This window comes from Caretta caretta, chromosome 8 (assembly GCF_965140235.1).
Source record: "Caretta caretta isolate rCarCar2 chromosome 8, rCarCar1.hap1, whole genome shotgun sequence".
NCBI classification, from domain to species: domain Eukaryota; kingdom Metazoa; phylum Chordata; order Testudines; family Cheloniidae; genus Caretta; species Caretta caretta.
The window spans coordinates 42,820,069-42,836,235 of record NC_134213.1 but is presented as its reverse complement, the minus strand read 5'-3'; the positions used below and the strand labels follow the sequence as shown (position 1 = coordinate 42,836,235).

General features: G+C 50.4%; 1 protein-coding gene across 7 annotated transcripts in view; it reads left to right on the top strand.

Moving 5' to 3' along the window:
• Nucleotides 1-16,167, top strand: part of NOS1AP (nitric oxide synthase 1 adaptor protein) — a 172,605-nt gene that overhangs the window by 152,134 nt on the left and 4,304 nt on the right. The gene's annotated exons all lie outside the window — the stretch shown is intronic.

The window sequence follows — 16,167 nt, the reverse complement described above, 5'->3', positions numbered from 1 at the left end:
CCCAGAAACTTCCCCTGGCTGCAGGAAGCTCTGCACCTCAGTGGGGGTCTGGGGGGGGGCGGGGTTCCAGGTGCGGGGGTTGAGGCTCAGTGGAGGGGTTGGGTGCAGGGGGGTTGGATGGACAGGGGGAGCAGCTCCCTGTACAGTGACTCCCTCCCCTCACGCACACACCCAGAACCCTCTCACACCAAGCCCCCCTGCATCAGGAGCCCCCCGTGCCCAGAATCTCCCCTTCAAGCCCCCCAAACCTCTACTCCACTGAGCCTCACCCCCTACTACAGGAGCCCCCCACACCTGTACTCCCACCCCACTGATCCCCAACTAACTGCACCCTGACCCCCCGAACCTAACAAGCCCCACTCCCCCCACTGAGCCCTAACCACCTTCACCTGGACTTGCCTATAGAGTTCCATTCCCCATGCACCCAGAACCATGTACTGAGCCCCTGTTCATCCAGATTCCCCCCTGTATCCAGACCTCCCACTGAGCTGCCCGCACCCAGAGTGTGCCACACAGAACCCTAGTACTCTTGAGGGAATTCTATGCCAAAAAATTAAAACATTTAAAATTCTGCAAAGTTCTGTACATTTTAATTGTCAAAATAACACAGAAACACAATAACAATATAATCACACCATTTTCAATTATTTTGGTAATAATAGTTGTCAGCAGATTGAAAATAGTGTGATTATATTGTGTTATTCTGACAAAATACGCAGAATTTTGCAGAATTTTTAAATATTGTGCACAGAATTTTTAATTTTTTGGTGCAGAATTCCCTCAGGAGTAACATTGAGCAGATGTTTCCAAAGAATTATCCGCCACTCCGAGACTTTTCTTGAGTGATAACAGCTAATTTAGAATCCATCATTGTGTATGTATAATTGGGATTATGTTTTGCAATATTCATTACTTTGCACTTATGAACTTTGAATTTCATCTGCCATTTTGTTGCCCAGTCACCCAGTTTTGTGAGATCCCTTCGTAACTCTTTGCAGTCCGCTGTGGACTGAACTATCTTGAGTAATTTTGTATTGTCTGCAAACTTCGCCACCTCACTGTTCACTCCCTTTTCCAGATCATTTATAAACAGCACAGGTCCCAGTACAGACCCCTGGGGGACCCTGCTATTTACCTCTCTCCTTTCTGTAAAGTAAACATTTATTTCTACTCTTTGTTTCCTGTCTTTAAGCAATTACTGATCCATGAGAAGACCTTCCCACTTATCCCATGACCTCTTACCATTGTCAGTTCTTGGCTGTGTTGTGTTCTATCTGTGTACTGCACCAGCTCTGTGAGGTAGCTGGCCTAGCAGACCTTGATCAAACTGCCCAAGAAGACCACAGACTCAGTTCGGTAGCAAAGGCACTTGGCCAGATTTATTGTCAACAAAGTACAGCCTAGTGTCTGGCAGACTCTACAGGGCCACTAACACGCCTGTGCCCATCACAATGGACTCGGCTCAGTGAGCGGCTGAACCTTCCTCTCCCACCTCGGCCAGACAAAGACACCCCCTCAACGACCCCTCTTTTATACAGTGATACAAACCAGTGACATATTGGCCCTCTGACGTGGCTAGTTATCATTTACCTTGTACCTGTTGGTTCGATCAAAACATCTCTCTCCATCACACTGTCATCCTGACCTTATCTTTAGGAGGGGTCAGTGCGTCCCTGTTATCTTCAGGGAGTATGTTTATACCATACTAGGTATCGGGGTGTTCTGGCACCATCCTTCTGGAATGTGTTTATATGCACCCCCTGTACCTAGCACTTCTTCGCAGTTTTTGCAATACTAAGTTTTTGCCAAGTTCATGTATCGGATAGTGAACCTTCAAGCAGGCATGTCTTGTAACAGGGTCTGGTTTTTGCTCATAGCCTGACTCTTGCTAACATTGCTTTATAGTATCAGGGCCTGACTTTAATTCAGGCCTTAGGCCTCATACCAGGCCCTTTATACCAGGTCTCATGTATCAGGCTCTCTCTTTCTACTGCATTTACTTTGCTTAAAAGCCTTTGTGAGGGACCTTGTCAAAGGCTTTCTGAAAGTCTGAGTTCACTAGATCCACTGCATCATCCTTGTCCATGTGTTTGGTGACCTCCTCAAAGAATTCTAGTAGATTGGTGAGGCATGATTTCCCTTTTAAAAGCCATACTGACTCTTCTCCAGCAAAACATGTTCATCTATGTGTCTGATAATTCTCTTCTTTACTATAGTTTCAACCAATTTGCATGATACTGAAGTTAGCTTAACAGCATGTGATCTGTAGCTGTTAAAAAAGCATCTGGAGCCTTTTTTAAAAATCGATGTTACATTAGCCACCCTCCAGTCATCAGGTCCAGAGACTGGTTTAGGTGATAGGTTACATACCACAGTTAGTAGTTCAGCAAGTTCATATTTGTGTTCCTTCAGAACTCTCGGTTGAACGCTATCTAGTCCTGGTGACTTATTACTGCTTAATATGTCAGTTTGTTCCAAAATCTCCTCTAATCTGGGACAATTCCTCAGATTTATCACCAAAAAGAATGTCTCAGATGTGGGAACCTCCCACATAGCCTCTGCAGTGAAGACTGATGCAAACAGTTAGCGTCACTGCAATGGCCTTGTGTTCCTTAGTACTTAAACTATTGCCTCTCACTGTCACACTCCTACAGACCTGCACCCTTGGTTCTCCTTCCCCACTTCTTCAGAGCTTGTTCTGGGGTTACTGACTATGAGGCAGGAATAGAGAGGCCGCCCCTCCAGATGTGGTCAGGGCATGGCCCTTTCTGTGTTCTGATCCGTGCATTGAGATTTCATGATTCGGTCCATGGGCTGTGCTCACTCGGTGTTCTGACTTGGGACCTGGGTCAGAGACATTGTGGGGGCAGGGAGCTCCCTCTGGAGGCTCCTGGAAGAGCTGCAGTTACTGCCCAGGGCCTGTAGCCCTGGCTGGGGAGGGCTCTGCGGCAGACCACAGCTCCACCAGGCTGGTTCCTGCCCTGCTGGGGAGAACTGCCCAGTGCTGGTGGGGCCGGGGTGCACTGGGCTGCATGGAGCCGGGTGCATGCACTTGAGTGTGTGTAAGCGTGCCAGCAGGTGTACAGATAGGGCCTCATGGCTGAGTTTTTAGAAGCCCTTAGTGGTAACTGTGGAACAGGCAGAGTCATTTCCAGCTCCCCTGGTGTGGGCAAGGCTTGGTACCAGCGGGTGGGGGGAGGGGGGCACTGCTGACAGCTGTGTTAGGGAGCAAAGGGCAGGCTGCTGGCTCCAGAAGAGCTAGAGCACCCCCGACCTGCCCTCAGTCCTCACCTGGAGGGAGCCCGGGAAAGGCGGAAGGGGGGTCAGTTACCAGTTCCACTTCACGCTGGCTCCTCAGAGGCACATGTTCCAGCTCCTCCCCACAGGATTGAGTGGCTGAACAGGCCCAATCCCAGAGCCGCTCTGGGCTCACTGCGCGGACAGGCTGTTGGTCAGTGTGTGGTTGCACCATGCCATGCTCAGTGTGGCAGCTGGTATCAAGCAGAGTGCCCCAGGGGTCGGTCCTGGGCTGGTTTTCTTCAACATCTTTATTAATGATCTGGATGATGGGATGGATTGCACCCTCAGCAAGTTTACAGATGACGCTAAGGGGGGAAAGATAGATATGCTGCAGGGTAGGGATAGGGTCCACAGTAACCTAGACAAATTGGAGGATTGGGCCAAAAGAAATCTGATGGGGTTCAACAAGGACAAGTGCAGAGTCCTGCACTTAGGATGGAAGAATCCCATGCACCGCTACATGCTGGGGACTGACTGCAGAAAAGGACCTGGGGATTACAGCAGATGAGAAGCTGGATATGAGTCAGCAGCATGCCCTTGTTGCCAAAAAGGCTAATGGCATATTGGGCTGCATGAGTAGGAGCATTGCCAGCAGATCGAGGGAAGTGATTATTCCCCTCTATTCGGCATTGGTGAGGCTACATCTGGAGTATTGCATCCAGTTTTGGGCCCCACACTACAGAAAGGGTGTGAACAAATTGGAGAGAATCCAGCTGAGGGCTACTAAAATGATCAGGGGTCTGGGGCACATGACTTATGAGAAGAGGCTGAGGGAACTGGGCTTGTTTAGTCTGCAGAAGAGAAGAGTGAGGGGGGGATTTGATAGTAGCCTTTAACTACCTCAAGGGGGGTTCCAAAGAGGATGGAGCTCGGCTGTTCTCAGTGGTCGCAGATGACAGAACAAGGAGCAAAGGTCTCAAGTTGCAGTGGGGAAGGTTTCACAGGGTTCCCGCAGGCTTTCTCCCTCTTGAGCCTGTGCCCTGTGTTTAGGCTGGTATAATAAAGACTCTTCCATGCCTTCTTTTGCTGGATCACCCAAGTGTCTTTATTTACAGTGTTTGTGCAGTTCCCAGATCCCCCAACAGCTAGTGCCCCACAGACCCTCCCCAGGGTCTCCTGGCTTTTGAGGTTCCGTCTTTGGTAAGGAGACAGCGATACCACCCTCCTGTCTCCTCCCAGACTAGCCTCCCCACTGAACTTTGCCCAGGGCTTTTATAGCTCTCTCATGCCTCAGCCAAGCTGTCAGCACTTAGCTCAGCATGTTCCTCTGAGCCAGCCCTCATTAGGGCTTGCAGCTGGGCTCCCTGCTGAATACCTGTGTCTCTATCCCGGCCTCCTGTCCAGAGAGCAGGCTGCAGCCAGCATTTTGGCAGGGCCTTAAAGGGGTTTACCCCTGCCCTGCCACAGAGGTCTAGGGTTGGATATTAGGAAACACTATTTCACTAGGAGGGTGGTGAAGCACTGGAGTGGGTTACCTAGGGAGGTGGTAGAATCTCCATCCTTAGAGGTTTTTAAGGCCCGGCTTGACAAAGCCCTGGCTGGGATGATTTAGTTGGCGTTGGTTCTGCTTTGAGCAGGGGCTTGAACTAGATGACCTCCTGAGGTCCCTTCCAACCCTAATCTTCTATGATTCTATGCTCTGAATTCAGTTTCAACCAGGCTTAGTTAGGTCGACTGGGAGTCACTTGTATCTAAACCCAGCCAAGTGGCGAACAGAAGACAGGCAAACAGAGGGAGTTTGCCTGGGAGTTCACCTCAGGGGAGTTCCCACAGAGTGTTTTTGCCTTTCAGGCTTCTGCGAGCAGTAAATACAACATCTGAAGAGGCTCTTAGAAGGAAAACCTGGATAGTGAGCAATCAGCTGTTGTGACCTGCACAGGATGTACCATGTTCATCTTTCTCCCAGAGGATAGAAGCGACTTTGTCTATACGAAGTGTAAGCTTGTCTCCATATTGGAGGAGAAGGTTAAAAGACTAGAGAATCAAGTATCAACTCTCCGTTGCATCAGAGAAAATGAAGACTTTCTGGATAGAAGTCAACATCTGGTACTGCAGGCACAGCATGCTGAAGAATCAGAGAATGCGGTGCAGAACGGGGAAGAAAATTGGCAGCATGTGGCCTCCAGAAGAAGAGGATACCCCATACACCCCCAATGCAGACAGACGTAAGAAACCATTTCCAGGCGCTCTGCACAGGTACTACAGCAGAGAATGGTTTGGAAGAGTCCTCTGAGGGAAGGGGTCAGAAGGAGACCCCATCGACTGGAAGGCATGGGATGCGTTGTCCTAGGGATCGGCGTTTCACGACCACCACTTCCAACAGGAGGAGATGGATGATGGTGGTCGGGGACTCCCTCCTACAGGGGACAGAGTCATCCATCTGCCGTCCAGATTGGGAAACTCGAGAAGTGTGCTGCTTGCCTGGAGCTAGAATTCAGGATGTGATTAAGTGTCTGTCGAGACTGATCAAGCCCTCGGATCGCTACCCCTTCCTACTTCTCCACGTGGGCACCAATGATACTGCCAAGAATGACCTTGAGTGGGTCATTACAGACTATGTGGCTCTGGGAAGAAGGATAAAGGAATTTGAGGCACAAGTCGTGTTGTTGTCCATCCGCCCTGTTGAAAGAAAAGGCCCAGGTAAGGACCATCGAATTGTGGCAGAAAATATGTGGTTACACAGATGGTGTCAGAGAGAGGGCTTTAGATTCTTCAACCATGGGATGTTGTTCCAGAAAGAAGGATTGCTCAAAAGAGATGGGATCCACCTAATGAAGAAAAGGAAGATCATCTTCGCAAGCAGGCTTGCTAACCCAGTGAGGAGGGCTTTAAATTAGGTTCGCCAGTGAATGGAGACCTAAGCCCTGAAGTAAGTGGGGAAGTGGGATACCAGGCGGAAACACAAGGAGGAGGGTGCAACACGGGAGGCCTCCTGATTCATACTGAGAAAGTCAGCTAGTTATCTTAGATGCATGTACAGGAACGCAAGAAGCCTGGGAAACAAACAGGAAGAAAAAGTTCTGGCACAGTCAAGGAACTATGATGCGATTGGAATAATAGAGACTTGGTGGGCAAACTCACATGACTGGAGCACTGTCATGGATGGGTATAAACTGTTCAGGAAGGACAGGCAGGGGAGAAGAGCTGGAGGAGTTGCACTGTATGTAAGAGAGCAGTATGATTGCTCAGAGCTCCAGTATGAAACTGGAGAAAAGCCTGTTGAGAGTCTTTGGGTTAAGTTTAGAGGCAAGAGCAACAAGGGTGATGTCGTGGTGGGCATCTGCTATAGACCACCAGACCAGGAAGATGAGGTAGACGAGGCTTTCTTTGGACAATTAACTGAAGTTTCCAGATCACAGGCCCTGGTTTTCATGGGGGACTTCAATCACCCTGACAACTGCTGGGAGAACAATGTAGTAGTACACAGACAATCCTGGAAGCTTTTGGAGAGTGTTGGGGACAACTTCCTGGTGCAAGTGCTGGAGAAACCAACTAGGGGCCATGCTCCTTTTGACCTGCTGCTCACAAAAAGTGAAGAATTGGTAGGGGAAGTAGAAGTGGGTGGCAACCTGGACAGCAGTGACCATGAGATGGTTAAGTTCAGGATCCTGACAAAAGGAAGAAAGGAGAGCAGCAGAATACGGACTCTGGACTTCAGAAAAGCAGACTTTGACTCCCTCAGGGAACTGATGGGCAGGGTCCCCTGGGCGGCTAATATGAGGGGGAAAGGAGTCCAGGAGAGCTGGCTGTATTTTAAAGAAGCCTTATTGAGGGCACAGGAACAAACCATCCCAAAGTGCAGAAAGAATAGCAAATATGGCAGGCGACCAGCTTGGCTTAACAGAGAAATCATCAGTGAGCTTAAACACAAAAAGGAAGCTTACAAGAAGTGGAAACTTGGACAGATGGCTAGGGAGGAGTATAAAAATATTGCTAGAGCATGCAGGGGTGTAATCAGGAAGGCCAAAGCACAATTGGAGTTGCAGCTAGCAAGGAATGTGAAGGGTAACAAGAAGGGTTTCTACAGGTATGTCAGCAACAAGAAGGTCAGGGAAAGTGTGGGATCCTTACTGAATAGGGGAGGCAACATAGTGACAGATGATGTGGAAAAAGCTGAAGTAGTCAATGCTTTTTTTTGCCTTGGTCTTCACAGACAAGGTCAGCTCTCAGATTGCCGCAGTGAGCAGCACAGTATGGGGAGGAGGTGAGCAGCCCTCAGTGGTGAAATAACAGGTTAAGGACTGTTCAGAAAAGCTGGATATGCACAAGTCCATGGGGCCAGATGCAATGCATCCGAGGGTGCTGAAGGAGTTGGCTGATGTGATTGCAGAGCCATTGGCCATTATCTTTGAAAATTTGAGGCAATTGGGGGAGGTCCCGGACGATTGGAAAAAGGCAAATATAGTGCCCATATTTTAAAAAAGGAAAAAAGAGAACCTGGGGAACTACAGAGCAGTCAGCCTCACTTCAGTCCCTGGCAAAATCATGGGGCAGGTCCTCAAGGAATCCATTTTGAAGCATTTGGAGGAGAGGAAGGTGATCAGGAACAGTCAACATGGATTCACCAAGGGCAAGTCATGCCTGACCAACCTGATTGCCTTCTATGATGAAGTAACTGTGACGCGTCACATAAGCCGCCTTGGGACTGCCTCCTAATATGCTGAGACTACCTCTAAGCCCATTTTCGCTGGTAGCATGGGACTTGAATACCTTGCCTGGTTGTGCCAGACATGCTAGCCTGCTACAGACACAGACCCAGGTCTGAACCACATTCCCCAAAAGTTGCAGGCTTAACTGAAAACAACTTAAGAAGTGCTCCTGTCTCCAACACCCAGATACCCAGCTTCCAATGGGATCCAAACCCCAAATAAATCCATTTTACTCTTATACAGGGTAAACTCATAAATTGTTCGCCCTCTAGAACACTGATAGAGAGATATGCACACCTGTTTGCTCCCCCAGGAATTAATTACTTGCTCTGGGTCAATAAGTAAAAAGTGATTTTATTAAATATAAAAAGTAGGATTTAAGTGGTTCCAAGTAATAACAGACAGAACAAAGTAAATTACCAAGCAAAATAAAACAAAAACACGTAAATCTCAGCCTAATACAGTAGGAAACTAAATGCAGGTAAATCTCACTATCAGAGATGTTCCACTAAGCTTCTTTCACAGACTAGACTCCTTCCTAGTCTGGGTCCAACAGTCACTCACACTCCCATAGTTACTGCCCTTTGTTCCTGTTTCTTTCAGGCATTTCTTTGGGGTGGAGAGGCTATCTTTTGAGCCAGCTGAAAACAAAATGGAGGGGTTTCCCAGGGCTTTATATAGTCTTTCTCTTGTGGATAGAAACCCCTTGTGTTCTCCTGTGCAGAATCACAGCTACAAGATGGAGTTTTGGAGTCACATGGGCAAGTCACATGTCCATGCATGACTCAGTTCTTTACAGGCCAATGCCGTTGTTTACATGTTAGTTTGAATGTTCCCAGGAAAGCTCAGATGTGGATTGGCATCTCTCAAGGTCCATTGCGAGTTAAGTACTCCCAATTACTTGAATAACCCTTTCACACTATGCTGACCAAATGTGCCTTTTGTGCCTCCTACAGCAAACACTTTAAATACAAGCATAGAGCCAACGTTCATAACTTCAGATATAAAAATGATACATGTATACGAATAGGATGAATACATTCAGTAGAACATAACCTTTGCAAAGATTTGTTACATGACATATCTAACATAAAATATATTCCAATTATGTCATATTTACACTCATAAGCATATTTCTATAAAGCATTATGGGGTGCAATGTCACAGTAACTGGCTCTGTTAATATGGGAAAAGCAGTGGATGTGATATAAAGCTTTTGATACAGTCTCCCACGGTATTCTTGCCAGCTAGTTAAAAAAGTATGGATTGGATGAATGGACTGTAAAATGGATAGAAAGCTGGCTAAATTATCAGGCTTAATGGGTCGTGATCTACAGCTCCATGTCTAGTAGGCAGCCAGTATCAAGAAGAGTTACTCAGGCGTTGGTCCTGGGGACAGTTTTGTTCAACATCTTCATTAATGATCTGGATGATAGGATGGTTTGCACCCTCAGCAAATTCACAGATGACACTAAGCTGTGGGGAGAGGTAGATGTGCTGGAGGGTAGGGATAGGGTCCACAGTGACCGAGACAAATTGGAGGATTGGGCCAAAAGAAATCTGATGAGGTTCATCAAGGACAAGTGCAGAGTCTTGTACTTAGGATGGAAGAATCCCATGCACTGCTAGAAGCTGGGGACCGACTGCCTAAGCGGCAGTTCTGCAGAAAAGGACTTGGGGATTACAGTGGACGAAAAGCTGAAAGCTAACAGCATATTGGGCTGCATTAGTAGGAGCATTGCCAGCAGATCGAGGGAAGTGATTATTCCCCTCTATTCGGCATTGGTGAGGCCACATCCGGAGTACTGCGTCCAGTTTTGGTCCCCCCACTACAGAAGGGACGTGGAGAAATTGGAGAGAGTCCAGTGGAGGGCAAGGAAAACGATTAGGGAGCTGGGGCATATGACTTATGAGGAGAGGCTGAGGGAAGTGGGGTTATTTAGTCTGCAGAAGAGGAGAGTGAGGGGGGATTTGATAGCAGCCTTCAACTACCTGAAGGGGTTTTCCAAAGAGGATGGAGCTAGGCTGTTCTCAGTGGTGGCAGATGACAGAACAAGGAGCAGTGGTCTCAAGTTGCAGTGGGGGAGGTCTAGGTTGGATATTAGGAAAAACTATTTCACTAGGAGGGTGGTGAAGCACTGGAATGGGTTACCTAGGGAGGTAGTGGAATCTCCATCCTTAGAGATTTTTACGGCCCTGCTTGACAAAGCCTTGGCTGGAATGATTTAGTTGGTGTTGGTCCTGCTTTGAGCGGGGATTGGACTAGATGACCTCCTGAGGTCTATTCCAACCCTAATCTTCTATGATTCTAAGCTGCTCTGAAATCCGAATCAGAGTATTCACATGGGGCTTTGCACCAGTCTGAACAGCAGTATAAGTGAAACTGGTGCAGCTCTCCCATACTGACGTGGTCTTAGCCCCAGCTAGTGTAGCACGTTGGCACTTTCCCACTTCTCCCTGACTTCTGCCGGGCAATTGTGGTTGCAGACAGCGATCTAGGGAGGGACTTCCCGCCCTCAAGCGTCGGCCCAGTAAAAAGAGCAGTCTCATGGCTGCACCACGATGCCTGCTGCATGACGTGCTACAGACGTGTCTGTTCATCACTGATGCCCAGCTGCCAGCCAGAACAATCTCGCTGGGTCTGCCTAGCCCACTGAGCAGTGGTACCAGCAGAGGGCACTGCCGGGGCTGGCTCCGGGGGAGGTGTGCCACACAGACAGGTTCCTCATTGCAGGAGACTCGTGGGTGCAGTGGGGGGAGACTGGGGACTTCCCTCCAGAGACACCAAGCTGTCTGCTCTGGAAATCGCTTCGCTTTGTTTGCAACCTGCTTCCCGAGTCATGTTCAGTGTCAGGGAAGAGCTGATCCTGCTGAGCCCCCTGCGCCCGTGTGTCTGTATCAGAGTGAGCATGCCTTCCCCCCTCACCGCCTTCCTCCTGCCCTGCCCACTCCCACCATTCACCCCCGGCCCCAGGTGGCACTGAGCCACAAGCTGTCCATTGCAGTGCCCCAGGGTGCCTGTCTGTTCCCAGTCAGTCTGAGATGGGGGCCCAGGTGCAGTTCTCTGCTCCTAGGAGGGGGCGTCACCAGCCAGCCAGAAGTCTGGAGTTCTTTGGGTACACACCCAGCAAGGGGCAGGCTGAGAGCGGCCCAGCCTAGCTCAGAAAGGGGCTAGCCCGAGGCCCATCCTGTGGCTGAGGCTAACTGGCTGGTGCACTCTGGGGAACACAAGAGCTCCCTGTTCTGCTGGCTTGTCTCTATCCACGCTGGGTTTCAGAGACAGGGAAGCTGCCTGGAAGAGATTTGGCCAGTCTCGGCTAGGCCAGAACCCCAGGAGGATCTCTGTGCTTAACGTTGTCACTCCCCGCCCCCCACACACACATCCGGCCCTGCTGAAGGTGCCCCATTGGAAACAGCAGCTCAGCAGTTAGAGCAGCAGCAGTGCGCCCCCCCACCCACCCACGCCCTCCTATGCTCCATGGCTGTCTGCCACAGGGACGTCGGGGCAGCTGCAGGCTTTCAGATCAGCGGAGGCAGGGAGCAGGGAGAGGACAGAGGGACCTAGAGGCAGGGAGAGACCAGAGACTGATTTGTCATGCAGAGACCCTTTCTCCCTAGGAAGGTCATGGGGCCCTGGGCTGTATGGGAGCCTGGAACAGGCTGCCAGACATTACAGCAGCCAGAGGCCACTCTGATTTCTGCCAGGGGGCATTTTGGCAGCCAGCGCAGCCTAAAGATGTATGTGCAGTACAGTCCGATCCTGGCCCTGGGCATGTCCTCCTTTGCCTGGATGGCTCCTGCCTGGACCAGGTCACTTGGACAGAGCCCAAGGGCTGTGCTTGGGGAGGCGTTGCTGCTGTGAGTGGCCAGGCTGTTCTCAAGCAGCTGAGTAACCCACAGGCTGATTCCCCGCTGCAGACTCTGGGCTGGCTGAACTGGCCCCTGTCCTGTAGCACTGAGTCTCATTGTTGCCAAGGTCTTGTCCGCTGGCTTGTTTGTGAAACCCAGGAACAGATGCTGAGAGGGGTTGCTGAGTGGGAGCTGTTTGCAATAACACTCACAAGCCAGACTCTTCTCCTAGCGCCCCCATGGCCCTCTACAAAGAAGAGGAAGGAGCACATTTCCCATGTTACAGATGGGGAAACTGAGGCACAAAGCAGGGGAGTGACTTGCCCCAGGTCACCTGGGGGTTGGTGGCCAAGTTGGGAACAGAATGCAGGCTGCATGACTTCCAAGCTAGCACCTAGCTTGTGAAGCACGCCACCCCTTCCCACAGGAAGTCTGTATTCACCAGTGAATGGAGGGGAGTGAAGAGTGTGTCTAGTGGCTGGCGCAGAGCTGGGTGCTGGGTCCCCTGGGCTCTGTCACTGACTCACCATTTGGCCTTGGGCAAATCCTGAGGCCCACCCAGATTTTCACAAGTGGCCAGTGGTTTGGGGTACTGCAGTGGAGTGCTCTCAGGCTCTGTTCTGCGCAAGCGCCCTCCTGCCCAGCTTCTGTGGGCACCTCAATGCCACTGAGGAGCAAAGCCTGGGTACCAAGTCTCCATGCCTGTTCCTGACCCTGCTCATTCCAAGGGAACAAGCACCCTCAGCCAGTGCCAGGAGGCCCTCCAGGGGCCCAGAACCCCGCCCCAGAAGCCAGGGCCGGGCTGAGGGAACCAGAGAGCTTTCTGGGAACATCAGCCTCTCAGTGTTTGTCTAATGGGGTATATCTCTAATGCCAGGCTTTCATGGGCTGCTGGCATGCCCCTTAGGGCAGTGCCTGGGGCAGGGGCTGTGGGAGCTGGAGAAGGGCCGAGCACCACACAGGTCCATGCCATGGCTCCTCTCAGCCTCGCTGCCTCCCACAGTGACCCCCGTGCTGCCTGGCACAGCCCTGCCTGGCACAGTGCAGCTACCCTCTTGCCCAGTGTCACTGGTCACAGGCCCCACCAGTAACCCTGGCTGTGGGACCTGCTGTACCAAGGAACCGAGCTGAATGTCCTTACATGCATCCTCCAGTTCCCCGGCATGTCAGCAGTGACACAAGAGTCACTGCTCTTTTCTTTCCCTGGCCCATGGCTCATGCCCACCAGGCGGGTAAATCCTCCTAGGGCACCGGAGTGCCTGACAGTGACACTAGCGCTCGAGCTGGTAGCACGAGGCTCTGCAGCCATGGGGCAGGGCCAGCCTCTTGGACTTGGGGTCTGCCACTGGGCATGGAGAACTGAGTGACAGGGAGGGGTGCAGAGCCCCAACTAGGGGGCAGTGGCTGCCACTGACATTAGGGCTCTGCCCTGCCATGTACTGGGCAGAAGCGTTTGTAGCCTCTAGGCCCAGAGCAATGCGCCTCTGTGTCTGACAAGAGCCCCATCTCGCTGGGAAGCCTGCATGTCCCTGGAAAAATCATGGAGCAGGTCCTCAAAGAATCAATCCTGAAGCACTTGCATGAGAGGAAAGTGATCAGGAACAGCCAGCATGGATTCACCAAGGGAAGGTCATGCCTGACTAATCTAATCGCCTTTTATGATGAGATTACTGGTTCTGTGGATGAAGGGAAAGCAGTGGATGTATTGTTTCTTGACTTTAGCAAAGCTTTTGACACGGTCTCCCACAGTATTCTTGTCAGCAAGTTAAGGAAGTATGGGCTGGAAGAATGCACTATAAGGTGGGTAGAAAGCTGGCTAGATTGTCGGGCTCAACGGGTAGTTATCAATGGCTCCATGTCTAGTTGGCAGCCGGTATCAAGTGGAGTGCCCCAAGGGTCGGTCCTGGGGCCGGTTTTGTTCAATATCTTCATAAATGATCTGGAGGATGGTGTGGATTGCACTCTCAGCAAATTTGCGGATGATACTAAACTGGGAGGAGTGGTAGATACGCTGGAGGGGAGGGATAGGATACAGAAGGACCTAGACAAATTGGAGGATTGGGCCAAAAGAAATCTGATGAGGTTCAATAAGGATAAGTGCAGGGTCCTGCACTTAGGACGGGAGAACCCAATGCACAGCTACAGACTAGGGACCGAATGGCTAGGCAGCAGTTCTGCGGAAAAGGACCTAGGGGTGACAGTGGACGAGAAGCTGGATATGAGTCAGCAGTGTGCCCTTGTTGCCAAGAAGGCCAATGGCATTTTGGGATGTATAAGTAGGGGCATAGCGAGCAGATCGAGGGACGTGATCGTTCCCCTCTATTCGACATTGGTGAGGCCTCATCTGGAGTACTGTGTCCAGTTTTGGGCCCCACACTACAAGAAGGATGTGGATAAATTGGAGAGAGTCCAGCGAAGGGCAACAAAAATGATTAGGGGTCTGGAACACATGAGTTATGAGGAGAGGCTGAGGGAGCTGGGATTGTTTAGCCTGCAGAAGAGAAGAATGAGGGGGGATTTGATAGCTGCTTTCAACTACCTGAAAGGGGGTTCCAAAGAGGATGGATTGAGACTGTTCTCTATGGTAGCAGATGACAGAACGAGGAGTAATGGTCTCAAGCTGCAGTGGGGGAGGTTTAGATTGGATATTAGGAAAAACTTTTTCACTAAGAGGGTGGTGAAACACTGGAATGCGTTACCTAGGGAGGTGGTAGAATCTCCTTCCTTAGAGGTTTTTAAGGTCAGGCTTGACAAAGCCCTGGCTGGGATGATTTAACTGGGAATTGGTCCTGCTTCGAGCAGGGGGTTGGACTAGATGACCTTCTGGGGTCCCTTCCAACCCTTATATTCTATGATTCTATGTGCCAACCCTGTGCGTGCGCCCCTCTGCCCCATGTGCCATCCCCTTCCATGCCCACCACCTCGCCACACGTCAACCCCTCCATGCATGCTGCCCCTTGCCTGCATGCCAACCGCTCCCTGCATGCCAACCCCTGCCTGCGTGCTGCCCCCTGCCCATGTGCTGCCCCCTGCCTGTGTACCAACTGCTCCCCGCATGAAGCACATAGAGGAGAGGAAAGTGATCAGGAACAGTCAGCATGGATTCACCAAGGGCAAGTCATGCCTGACTAATCTAATTGCCTTCTATGACGAGATAACTGGCTCAGTGGATAAGGGGAAAGCAGTGGATGTCCTTGACTTTAGCAAAGCTTTTGATATGGTCTCCCACGGTATTCTTGCTGGCAAGTTAAAGAAGTATGGGCTGGATGAATGGACTATAAGGTGGATAGAAAGCTGGCTAGATCATCGGGCTCAATGGGTAGTGATCAATGGCTCCATGTCTAGTTAGCAGCCGGTATCAAGCGGAGTTCCCAAGGGTTGGTCCTGGGGCCAGTTTTGTTCAATATCTTCATTAATGATCTGGAGGATAGTGTGGATTGCACCCTCAGCAAGTTTGCAGATGACACTAAACTGGGAGGAGTGGTAGATATGCTGGAGGGTAGGGATAGGATACAGAGGGATACATAATACAAATTAGAGGATTGGGCCAAAAGAAATCTGATGAGGTTCAACAAGGACAAGTGCAGAGTCCTGCACTTAGGACGGAAGAATCCCATGCACTGCTACAGACTAGGGACCGAATGGCTAGTCAGCAGTTCTGCAGAAAAGGACCTAGGGGTAAAGTGGACGAGAAGCTGGATATGAGTCAACAGTGTGCCCTTGTTGCCAAGAAGGCTAAAGGCAGATTGGGCTGTATAAGTAGGAGTATTGCCAGCAGATTGAGGGACGTGATCGTTTCCCTCTATTCGACATTGGTGAAGCCTCATCTGGAGTACTGTGTCCAGTTTTGGACCCCACTCTACAAGAAGAATGTGGAAAAATTGCAAAAAGTCCAGCAGAGGGCAACGAAAATTATTAGGGGGCTGTCTTATGAGGAGAGGCTGAGGGAACTGGGATTATTTAGTCTGCAAAAGAGAAGAATGATGGGGGATTTGATAGCTGCTTTCAACAACCTGAAAGGGGGTTCCAAAGAGGATGGATTGAGACTGTTCTCAGTGGTAGCAGATGACAGAACTAAGAGTCTGAAGTTGCAGTGGGGGAGGTCTAGGTTGGATATTAGGAAAACCTTTTTCACTAGGAGGGTGGTGAAGCACTGGAATGCGTTACCTAGGGAGGTGGTGGAATCTCCTTCCTTTGAGGTTTTTAAGGCCAGGCTTCACAAAGCCCTGGCTGGGATGATTTAGTTGGTGTTGGTCCTGCTTTGAGCAGGGGGTTGGACTAGTTGACCTCCTGAGGTCTCTTCCAACCCTAATCTTCTATGATTCTAAGCTGCTCTGAAATCCGACTCAGAGTATTCACATGGGGCTTT